The sequence below is a fragment of the Cupressus sempervirens genome, chromosome 6 (genome assembly GCF_028749045.1).
Source record: "Cupressus sempervirens isolate cs-2001-9-10 chromosome 6, ASM2874904v1, whole genome shotgun sequence".
Lineage (NCBI taxonomy): Eukaryota > Viridiplantae > Streptophyta > Pinopsida > Cupressales > Cupressaceae > Cupressus > Cupressus sempervirens.
Window position 1 is genome coordinate 331,617,789 of NC_143123.1, and position 13,101 is coordinate 331,630,889.

Sequence of the window (13,101 nt, forward strand, 5' to 3'; positions counted from 1 at the left end):
GGTAATTGTAATTGATTTTATTTATTACAGACTATTCGACATGCTTTGTGGGTCATTTTTTGCATTTGTAATAGGAGAAACATAAAGGTTAATTCTTTCTACATTCTGCTCATACACAAAGATTCCTATTAGTTATGGTGCAAGGTGCATATAAGAATTGAGGGTGTGTAGAGTGCAAATATGGTAGACGAAAGGTGCAGAAAGGAGTCGATTGGTGAAATAGAGAAATGGAGGAGCGAGGAAAAAGTTTGGGAGCAGCTAGATTAGGGCAAGATTACTAGATACATTATGAAATTGCATGGATTTGATCAGGAGGTGACCAACAGTATGGTTGGTTCATGGAAGAATGGATGAGTAAAGGTGAATGGGGTTTCTTTCATGATCATTGAGGAGGTGATATTGACCATTTCTAAAATCCTGATTAAGGGTTTTAAGTTCTTTAGGGACAAGAAACTCTCAGCTAACGTTGTGTGGGATTTTGTGAAGGATGTGGAGGAATTGAAAGCCCTAAAGAATATTGACAAGTACTATGTTCCTAGCACCATGAAGAAATTGTGGAGGTATGTTCTGAGAGTTGTAATCAACTATATTACTCTAGACCCTAGGTTTGATCAAGCTTGTACCCACCACTTTGTTCTTGTGAATCATTTTTGGCACAGCTGTAAAATTTATTTTCCTTTTTACCTATTAACCTCCATGAGTAAGGCAATGGATAGCTTCAAAAAGAATCCCATTGATAACCCCGCTCTGCATGACGGGCTCTTGCTGCTTATTTATGAGCACTTTAAGGTTCAAACAATAAGTAATGCCCCCCTTCCGATTGAGAATGTGACCTCTAGAAGTTATAGATTCTCTTTAGACTCGGATGACATTTAGAGCTTAAGCTTTGAGGATGGCAGGATTTCTTCTACTGGTAAAAAAGTCACCCATCAGGTCAAGAATTTTCCTTCTTCCATAACCCCTAATAGAAAAATCCCTAGGGTTCATGGCTAGAAGCAACCTGTGAAGGATGAGAAGGTTGATAGCGATGATGAGGAGGATGTGGAGATGAAAGAGGAGGAAAAGGAGATGTAGGATGAAAATAAGGAAGAACGGGGAGGGAAGAATGCAAGAGGGAGGGTCAGGGGGTTGAGAGAATGTAGCAAGAACAAAATATGTCTTTGCTACCTCTTTCTCCTATCAATATTCAAGCCCAACCTGAGGAGTAAAAAATGGATTCTAAGACTGAGGGAGGGGAGGTGCAGGTCAAAGATGGGAGGAAATCTTGAAAAAAAATTAATGTTAGGACCTCAAAAATGGGCATTTTTAGAGAGCCCATGATCCCATAGGTCCTTGTGGAAAACCAAGAAGGGTCACAGCTTGAAGAACTCATAGACCTAGAGATTGTGGCTATTTCAAATAAAGCAAGGGAATTGGGATGAACCTCTTGAAAAATGCTTGCAATAGTATGATTGATAACTTCAGATCAATCAAGTGGCTTTTCCATGAGCTGGAGGAGGTCAAAGAGCTGGTGGGTCATATGGAGGAATATAGGAATGGAGCAGATTCTTATATTAGAAATAGCCATGGTGAGAGGCTCAGTTTGGCAAAGAGAAGGATTAACAACCTCAAGATCTACAATCACAAACCCTCAAACCAGATGATTTTTCTACTAAGCTCCATTAACAACAACATCATATCTTTAACTAGCTAGATCAAAGACAGAGTTATGAAGGAAGATGAGGAAAGAAAAGATAGGGAAAAAGCTAGATTGGTGGTTGACCCTACAAAGGATAACATCAACAATGGTCAAGACTAGGAGGATCAAAAGGTGCACCAGTAGGAGGCTGAGGAGAACCAGATGGCCTATGAGGCTGCTCAGGTCATGCAAGAGTTGGAGAGAAAGAGCGAGGACTAATCCACTGCCTATTCTTTTGTTTCTTTTAGGGCCTTTTTTTGGCTTTTTCTTAGGGCTTTTGCCTTTGTCGGTTCATGTTGTTTCTGTTCCTAGTCTTTTCTATGTTCTTTGGTTTTTAGCTAGGCCTTGTGCTTATTATCAACTGTTGAACTTGAACTCTTTTGGCTAGGGTTTTCACGCTTATTTTCAGCCTTGTTAATGTTTTAACTCTTGGGTTTTAGGGTCCCTGTAAAACCTGTTTATCTAATCAAAAACAAAGTTGTGGAAAGTGAAAATGTGAAATTTGATGAATATATAGAAGTACATGAGGTTGAGCCTATGAAATAACTAAAAGAATACAAGTCATTTTTATACTTTTATGAAGGTATGCCTACTGAAGAAGGTGTTGCAAATCAAGCTACAAACCAACAATAAGTTTTAGTGACTGTCGAGTCACATACTATGAATGGCGAGTTGCATTCAAAAATTAAGCTATATTCAAATGTCAAGTTACAAAATGAAGTTGATGCACATTATGATATAGAGATTAGTGTACATGAGAGAGATTCTAAACTACGTGATAGAGGTGTACATAGTGACTTTGACATAGATAGACCAAATGAAGAAACCAGAGCTGAACCAAGATTGTCCAAATATGTCAAGAGATATCATCTTGCTACACAAATCATTAGAGATAAAGATGTTATACCAATGACAAGGAACAAGCTGAGAAGCGATACATGTTTGCTAACCATGAAGGAACCCAAAATAGTGAAAGATGCCTTAGAAGATGTGGACTAGAGAAAAGCTATGGAACAAGAGATTGAACAAATTGAGAAAAATAAAACATGGACTCTAGTTCCTAGACCAGAAGGCAAAAAATTAAGTGTCACTAAGTGGGTGTATAGAAATAAGTTGGATGAAAATGGTGAAGTCATAAGTAACAAGGAAAGATTAGTCTATAAAGGATGTGCACAAGAAGAAGGAATTGGCTATGGAGAAACATTTGCTTCTATTGCTAGATTTGAAGGAGCAAGAACTCTTCTTTCTTATTTTTCATACAAAGGTTTCAAAGTTTATCAAATGGATGTTAACTCTGCATTTTTGAATGGCATATTAGAGGAAGAAGTTTACATAGAACAACTAGAAGGATTTGTTGATGTTAACAATAAGAACATGGTATGTAGATTACACAAAGCTTTATATGGTTTGAAACAATTACTAAGAGCATGGTATGAGAGACTACATAATTATCTTGTGAAGATTGGATTTAAAATGATTGATGATAAATATAATTTATACATGAAGACAGAGAAAGAAAAAGGTATATTTATATCTGAAATTTGTGTTGATGATATCATATTTGGAGGTCAAGATGCTTTATGTAAGGCTTTTGCAAAAGAAATGCAGCAATAATTTGAGATGTCTATATTTGGAGAGATCAAGTTCTTTGTGGGTTTGCAAGTACATCAAATGAAATATGGTATATACATCACTTAGTCAAAGTATGTCAAGGAGATACTAAAAATTTTTGGATTGGAGCATTCTAAACCAATAAGTACACCTATGGAAACAAGACATAAAGTGTCAATGAATGATGATTCAGCTGAGGTAAATCAAACATTATACAAGTCTGTGATTGGAAAATTACAATATGTAGTACATAGAAAACCTGATATTACATTATCTATAGGGATAATTACAAGATTCTCTACTAATCCTAGGGAGAATCACTTGATGGCTATAAAGAGAATAATGAGATATCTGAAAGAAACAAAGGAATATGGTCTATAATATAAGAAAAATGAGAAATTTTAATTAAGAGCCTATACTGATGTTGATTGGGTTAGAAACATTGATGATAGAAAAAGCACTAGTGGGGGAGCATTTTTCTTAGGCAAGAGGCTGGTTACATGGACTAGCAAGAAACAAAACTACACTTCACAATCTACTGCTGAAGCTAAATATGTTTCTATTGTTGTAAATTGTACAAAAACTATATGGATCAAATAGCTACTCAAAGGTATGAGGGAAGAGATCATTGAACCAGTGATACTTTATTATGATAATAAAAGTGCTATAAATATATCAAAGAATCTTGCGAAGCACACAAAGACTAAGAATATTTCAATCAAGTATCATTACTTGAGAGAATTAGTTCAAGATAAAGAGGTGAAGATGGAATATGTTAACACAAAAGAAAAAATTGTTGATATCTTCACAAAAGCATTACCTAAGGATAAACATGAGTATCTAAGAGGTAAACTAGGGGTGATACCCCTATCTAAGGTTATCTAAGTAACAAAAGAAGTGCCCTACATCAAATAAATTGTTTTTCATATGTTACAAATTGATGTGTTAGATCTTACTTTAGGATTTTCCTAAAGTAATCAAAGAGTTAGAACTAAAAATTAGTCACAAGCAAGGTGACAGAGGGAGAAACTAAAAAAGTTCATATCTACATATTAAGATGACAAGTCTATGGCATTGTTGTTAGAGAGGGAGAAATATAAGAGATTAAAATGATCCTAAAAGAAGAAATATAAGAGATTGAACAAAGAGGGAGAAATACTAACTCACAGTATGAGGGAGAAATTTTGACTAATGAAACTAGACAATGTATATGCTGATTACATCTACCTAGAAAGAGGAAGATAATGGAGAGGAGTAATTCAGAGGGAGTCATAAGGATAACACAAAAAAAATTGTAACCTATTTAGAAGATGAAATTTATTGATATAAGGAGAGATTTCAATACAAGTAATTATTTTCTTTTTGGTATTTTGTTGGTCTTACTATTTTAACCTAGTTAGTTTGGTTGACTTGGTTAACTAGTTTGGTTTCAATGAATGCCAAGGAGAGCTATTATTGAAGAAGGAGATTGTTGAAAATAGATTGATATAATTATGATAAATGTGTTTTAATCATTATTTTTTCATTGATGTCAAACCTATTTTTTGTTGGTAAGACAATTACTTATATGATTTAAGCACTATTAGTTATTTGATTGATGAAGAGGATTTGATCAAAAGATGTAATAATAGCACCTAGAGGAAAGGTTGAGTTATGATATAAAAAGGAGTACAAGAATCAGCTAAGATAGTGATATCATAGCTCATTTATAATTTACTTAAGGTTGCAAATGTCGGTTACACTAAAAAAGTTCAGAAGAACAAGTTAAACAAAAAATTTCTACCAAGCTTGACCAAATGGATAGTAGGTGCCGAAAAAAGTAAGTACAAGATGAGCAAAAAATCAATTGGAGTTGAGTAAAAGTCTATTTTAGTGTATGCCAAGAAAAACAACGGATACTGAGTAAAGTTTAGTTGTTGCCAAGCACCAATAAACTTTAGTTCATGCCAAGTGATTTAACAGAGGATGTTGAGCAATGCAGTATGTGCCAAGCATTAGAAGTAAGTTAATGCCAAGTGTTAGCATTATTATAAATATCATGAATTTGATGGATCTAAGTAGAAAAGTTTTTTCTTGGATTGTGTAAACTAGGTGAAAGATAAGATTGATGAGCTAGTGGTACAAAATTCATGGTAAACCATTTTGAGACAAATTCAAAGAGGATTGAAGGAGAAGTTTCTAGAACTGATATGAAATGAAGGGTAGATTCATTGAATCCTACCTAATATTTCTCAACCCTAGATTGGATGATGGAGAATGAATGACAAGAGATCTTAATTCTCTATTTATAGGGATGGTTGGTTAGAAGCAAGGGTTGTCATGTGTGAGAACCTAAGAAAGACAAGGAGTCAAGGGCATTGCTTTATTTAGTGACCTAATTGAGAGTCTACATTAGCATGTTAAGCAAGAAGCCTTAAGGGTATGGATGCTTGAAGGGTGAACAAGCTATTAAAGCTTAAATATGTGAAATACAAGTAGAATGGAGGACTGAGATAGAGATCTGTAATCTACTAATTGAGTTGTAAGTTCTTATTAGATCAAGCCTTATTGTTACTCTCTAATAATTATATTAGTCTAGGGTAAATCCTTTGGATTAAGGTTGACATAATAGTCATTTGTAAATCATTTAATCAGGTGACATTCAAGTGAATGGTCTATAGTACTCTAACAAGGCTCACTCCTAATAGGGTGAATTAAATCCTTTAACAGGGTCACATTTAACAATGTGTATTGTAACCTTTGACAAGGTTGGCCTTTCATAGGGCATCACTTTTTCTAAAGTGAAAAAGATTAGCATGTTACTAGTGGTTTTTCCCAAATTGGGTTTCCATGTAAATCATTGTGTCAAGTGTGTTGATGAATCTATTATGTTTCATATTTACATTTTTTCAAATTGATTTGATAGTAACCTACAAGTTTTTAAAGTCATTGCATAATCTTATGGATGCATGCATGATTATAATTTTTTTATGGGTTCACTAAGCTATGAAAAGTTTTATTTATACATCTAGACCTTGGATAACTGATTTATCCCCCCCTCTCAGTTATTTTAAAGAATTCTAATAGTCCTCCATATGTTTATTTCTCTCTCAAAATTTAACTATTAATTGTGATTGGTGAGATGCTTGTGCACATGGATCACTCAAGATGCATTCTCCACCCTTGATTAATCTTCTCTTGGATTTTAATCTCAATCATCTATTTTTCTTTAAAAGACAGAGCTCTCCCTCATTATCTTAATCTCAAACTCTCATGCTAACATTATGTTGTAGGATTTCTAGGTGCTTTTAGAGACTTGGAGCATTCTTACACTTTAACATTTAAGATTATCTCTCATTCAACTTAAATTATGACATACTTTTTAGCTTAGTTTCCTTCATGCTTTATCTTAGTTCTTCTTTTTTTAAACTCTTGTATTTCATTTAGGTTAGATCTTGTATTTGCATTGAATTCATTGTGATTCTTGGATTCTAGCACTCTTGCTCTCATCTTTGAATCTCTTGTTATATGGTACACCTTGCAAGGGTTGCATAGCTTGGTTCATTTAAGAGCCACCATCTCATAGCCTATACACATCATAGATAGAGAGCTATAAGCCACCTCTTGATATATCCTCTTTTATGGGTATTCTTGAATATAATGGTTTATAGAAGTGTGACACATTTTATGCACACATTTTTTATGCCCATAGTGGGGCTAGAACTAAGTTTTTAGCTCTATTTTATTGCTTACATTTTTGTTGTAGTCTTATTTCTAGTTTTTTAAAGCAACTTATTGGATCTAATCAAGTGGTTTTGTAGGGTTCTCACTTTGGTTTTAAGGCTAAACCTTGTGCAAATTGATTTGAAGGCCAAAACCCTAAGTTTTTAAATATTTTTTTGTATCTCCTAAACAACTTGGATTTCATATCTAAAATTGGTTTCTTAGGTTGGATATACATCCAAGATATCTCACTAAAATTTCCAAAGTTTTTTGAGTCAGTTATAATTTTTTCTTTATTTTTCATAAAAAAATAATTTTTGATCACAAATCAATGAATATTTTAGAAAACATTACATTTTTGGAAATTTCTAATAATTCTAAATGGGTTTTTTTTTGTGTTTTGAATTTGGATCTCATATTAGGGTTCAATAACTTGAGTATAAAAAACTGGTATGTTTTTGGAAAATTGGTCACTAGGGCACAACTTGAGAGATATTGCTAAATTTTATGCATTTTTGGAAATCTAACTAGTTTTTAGTAGGGGTCTCTTCTTTGTATATCTATTTTTGTAGTCAAATCAATAGAAAAAAAACAATATCTTGTTGACTAGGTCAAAAGAAAAAAAGTAAAAAAGAGAGCATTTGTGATTAGTTTGCAGTGTCTTACATAAACTTGATTAGAACACAACTTGGACTTTTTAGGCAACTAACAACTTTTTGTTTTAGGTCGTACTTAGTTTTGATTCACTAACTTTTTTTTTAGGGTTTGCACACTTTCTTTCCAAAAAGAAAGAAGAAAAGAACGCTTGTCAAAGATAATTATTTGTAGGGCTACTGAATTGTTTATAGGGCTACTGAATTGTTTGTGGGGTTGCCCAAGAAAAAAAAGCAAACAAGTTTTTGTGTGTCTTCTTTTATTTTCAAGTGTGGAATTAGATTAGTTATTTCATTTCATTAGGCACATAAAACTCATGATTAGGTTTCCTTTTTTTGAGGACAGTATGCTCTTCACCCTTTCGGTGAATCAAAAGTCTTGATCCTTCATTGGATCAAAGAAAGTGAATGGGATACTCAAATTTTCTAGTGGTTTTAATTGATCTTTTTGGCTTATTTGGGGGAAGCACAAAGGAATGGGAGAGTATTCTCTTCACCTTCTAAGGTGAATCATAAATCTTGACCTCTTTAGTGTGGATCCATTTTGTCAATCTCATTAGTGAGATTTTTCCTTTAGAGGGCTTGTTCTTGGTGGAAATGTACCAATAGGAACAATCAAAAGTGAGAAAAAGAAAAACCCATATAATCTGACCCACTATAATCACAAACCCCTTAACAAAGGAAAAATCCTTTGGGGGAATAAAATTTCTCTTCATCTAGTGGGGGTACTTGTGGGATTGTGACCATGAGGAAAACACTAGTTGAGAATGCTTAAGGTACTCTTGTGGCCATGATGTCCATTATTGTTAGCATGAATGTTGATGGTATTCCTTTGGGGGAGTATCCTAAGAATTGGAGAGCATGTGACACTATAGATATGTTTCATCCATGAGAATGTTTATTATTGATATCAACATGGTAGTAAATCTATGAAAACTAGCAGAGTAGAAAAAAAAGATCGTGGTTGTACATATAGAGTTTTGATGATCATGTAATGTGAAGTTAAGGACATGTTATACATTGTATCTTGATGATGAGGTTAAGCATGTGTAACATAAGTCAAATAGATATGGAAGATATAAATGATTTACAAAGAGAAATGCAAAAATAGAGTATGTAAGAAGCAGTTTCTAATGATTGTATTTTATCTCTTAATAGACGTATAATCAAGATGCACTAAGTTATACAGTGATAGAGACAATCTAATGATGATGTTGGTGAGTTCAAAAATCCAAAAGTCACACATGTGATAATTTGTATAAATTTTGAGAGGACAGTGGTATTTGGTTTTGAAATAATTAATTATCTTATTGTGGTCCTATTTTAATTAATTGGAAAAGCCTAAAGGATGAGTCAAGGAATTGTTTAGAGGACTTGGTATAAAGGAAAGTATTTTCCTTAATTGTGAGACATATGGGAATGTGAAGTTTTGAAGGAACTACAAAGAAGAGTAGAGTGTTTAGTAAATGTGAGTAAGCAATAGAAGGGATTATTGGATACTAAGTTTGTTATCTAGTATCGAGATTAGAAGGAGCATATGTCTATTGATAGGAAAAAGGAAGAGGAAGGAGAAGTTCAATTCAATTATATTATTCTAAAAGGAATAACACAAAGATCATTTGGACAATGGGTTCATTGATCTTGCCCCTGAAGCTATTTAGATAGTGGGTTCATCTATCTTCTACAACTCCTAATAGGGTTGGACTCTCCTAATAGGTATTTAAAGTCTTTTAATAGGGATTGATATGTACTAAATATTTTTTCAAACTCCTAACAGGTTCCATCCTTTAACAAGAAATTTTTATATTAATACATCATCTTGTGGGTACCATCCCCACCTTGGTTTTCCCTTGTTAACATATACGGTGTTATTGTACATAAATATCTTGTTGTGGTTTTTGATAATATTGCTCATATGGTTAAGATTTAATAAGGTTGGTAATTGTGATAATAGTTGGAAAACTGATTCACCCTCGCCTCCCCTCTTAGTTGTATTGGTGGACTATATATTATAACAATTGGTATCAGAGCTTCAGGTTCTTGAAAGGAAATTTTAACATCTTTGGAAGATCAATGGTGAGTCATTTCAAAAAGGATAATGAAGTCAACTATGATAGTTGGAAAGAAAATATGAAGACTTGTCTACTATGTATGGGTCCAAGATATTGGTTTTTGACAAAAGACAACAAAAATATTATGGAAGAAGCCAAGCTTGAAGAATGTAGTGAAGCAGAAAGAGATCTATTCATGTGTAATATGAGAGCCAAAGAAGCCTTACTATTAGATCTTCCAAAGAATGAGTACATTTAGGTAAAGTAGCTAGATACATCTCGTAAGATTTGGAAAGCTTTAGAATATAATTTTGAAGGAAATAAACATAAAAAGACAATAAGGTTACAAAATTTGGTATGCTTGTTTGAAGATGTTAAAAAGTTGGAAGATGAATCTGTAAGAAGCTATGTTGATAAGATAACTGTGATTGTTGTAGGAATCAAGTCATATGGTAGATCCAAGGAAGAAGATGAAGTTGCATGCAAGATCTTGAAAACTCTGACACCACTATTCAAGAAAGTAGCACATAAGGTTGAACTTTGATACCCTATACTAATAAGTTCACTAGGAAAAGTTTACTTGGAATATTGGAAGTAGAAAAAGTTGGTTTGAGATATTCTAGAGAATTGACTAGAGTGGAGACAAATTTTGGTGCCTTACCTATTTGTCCATGTCTATCTAGAAGTGAAAGAACTCATGGATATTTTGCTAGTAGTAGTAGTAGAACTAGATCTAATTAAGATAGGAAGATTAAAGAAGGTATAATCCTTCTTTTAAGAAGAGAACCAAATGGTAAGAATGTGTTTATATGTTGGACTTGTAATGAATTTGGTCATTATGCATCTAAATGTCCTAAAAGAGAGAGAAAATATAAAGGAAAGTTTAAGAATAGAAGATCTAGAAATTGTTTGTATGCAAATAAAGATGAGGAAACTAAGGAAAGAGTTGAGAGTGAAAGTGATGATGAGATAGGATTTGTAGCTATTAAAGAAGATGATCTTGACATAGAAATTAGAGAAGAAAATTCTCTAGTTTTTCAAGTTAAAAAGAAGTCTGTTCGGATAATAGATAGTGGATGTTTGCATCGCATGACTAGTGATATGAACAGTTTATTAAATTCAAGAATCATGATGGAGGTATTATTAGAGTTAGAAACAATGTAATTTGTCACATTATAGGAATAGGATCTACTATTCTTGATGGAAAGACTAACATTGATGATGTTTACTTTGTTGATGGTTTAAATCATAACTTATTGAGTGTTGGACAGTTAGTAGATAAAGGTTATTAGTTGTAATTTATAGAAAAGGTTTGCATTATCAAAGATAAATATGGTAAGCTAATTAGAATATGTATAAGATCTAGAAGTAATTTATTTCAGTTGAATCCCACTAAAATGATATGTTTGGTTGCTAAAATGGATAATAGTTGGTTATGGCATAGGAGGTTTTGTCATATAAACTTTGATGGCATTGTAAAGGTTAGTAGCATGTTTGCAATTAGATATTTTCTTAGGATTATGAAGCCTACTAATATTGACTGCAAAGTATGTATCATGGCTAAGAAGAAGATGGTATCATTTCTCAACAAGAAGTTCACTAATATAGAGAAGCTAGAGATTCAAGTGGCCCTACTAGGACAAGAGGATTCTATGGAGAAAGGTATTTCATGAATTTTGTTGATTATTTCACTAGAATGGTGTGGGTAACATTTCTTAAAGAGCAATCTAAAGCATTTGAGAAGTTTAAGATATTTAAAAATAGAGTTGAGAATGAATCTAGTGTTAAGATAAAATGTTTAAGATTTGATGTAATATAGGAGGAGAGTTTACCTCTAGAGAGTTTAACATGTTTTGTGAAGAGAATGGAATAAAGAAATAGTTAGCTTCACCCAAAACCTCTGAGCAGAATGGAATAGCAGAAAGGAGAAATAGATCAATATCAAAGGCAACAAGAGAAATGATGTTTGAGAATGATGTATCCAAGATATTTTGGAGAGAAGTAGTCAATATAGTAATTGTTGATATTTCAGTCATGTTTGTTATTAGTGACATATACTTATTTAGATTGTAAATTCATACAAAGCATATTGTACAATTAACATTCTTAACCAAAAATTTTAGTTGTTATCGAGTTCTATAATTTCTATCAAGTCCTTTGGACAAATTTTAATTTGCACTGAGTAGTTACTACTATGGTGATGATCAGCAGTATAAATTGAGCATCTCAATGTATGCCGAGTTTACTAGTACAAACTGAGTTGTGCAATGCTCACTAAGTTCACAATTGATGTGATGTGAGTCTAGTGCTAACTAAGTTATTCAATGTTAACCAAGTGACTCAGTTTATATTGAGCTTGAGGTGATAGCATTGATCAAGCTATGCAGTGTGAATCAATTGATTTAGTTTATATGCCAAGTTTTAAAGTATTCATCGAGTCACCAATGCAGACTAAGTTCAAGACTACTTGGAAGTGATCAATATAGACCGAGCTTCTACATCTACCAAGTGCATGATGATGATGAGCATTGATAGTGAATGCCAAGTATTAGAACCTCACTGAGTCAGTCTTCAGGACCCAAGTTTCTACATTTTGGCCAACTTTGTAATATTTGTGTAAACTTATATTGTGGCTGTTGGAAATATTCAAGACTATAATAAGTTACTAAGATGGGAGGGGTGAATTAGTAAATTATAAATCTTTACCAATTTTAATTATTAATCTAATAATTTAATTAGTACTTAATTCATCACATCTGATCTAATTGCATGCATGAGATACTGAAAACATGAAAGCATCCATAACATTTGAAGACAAAGATTTGTTGACCCAGAAACCTTCCAAATAGAAAGTAAAATTGGGGTGTAGATGATACCTAAAAACTTTAGCACTATAGCATAAAACTAGCCTATTAAGACTTACATTGATCACTTTTGATGATCTACCCTATTAAGAGAAATTAGGACTACTAGATCCACCTTGTGAGAGGATTTACAAACATATAATGAAGTATGTACTCAATAAAGAGATTTATGAAAGACTGTTAGGTCTACCTTGTTAAAGGATTTTGATTGGTTAACTTGTTAGGATGAAGTAGTAGATCTCTAATTTGCAATTGAGTTTGCTAATTGAGATTCCTTAGTGTATTGATCACCTTTCTATCAATGTAAACTTTAAGCAACCCCCCTCAAAAAAGAGATATAAAAATATTGGCGAATCTTACATTATTTTGAAAAATAAAAATAATTTCTATTATTAATTGGTGAATCTTTAACTATTTAAATATTTTTTATAACTAAATTTAATAAAAATGAGGCGATTTTAGATATTTTTAAGAAATAAATTATTAGCCAAAATTTCCTAAAATTAGCCAATTAGCAAATATTAGCCACTAAAAAATACCTT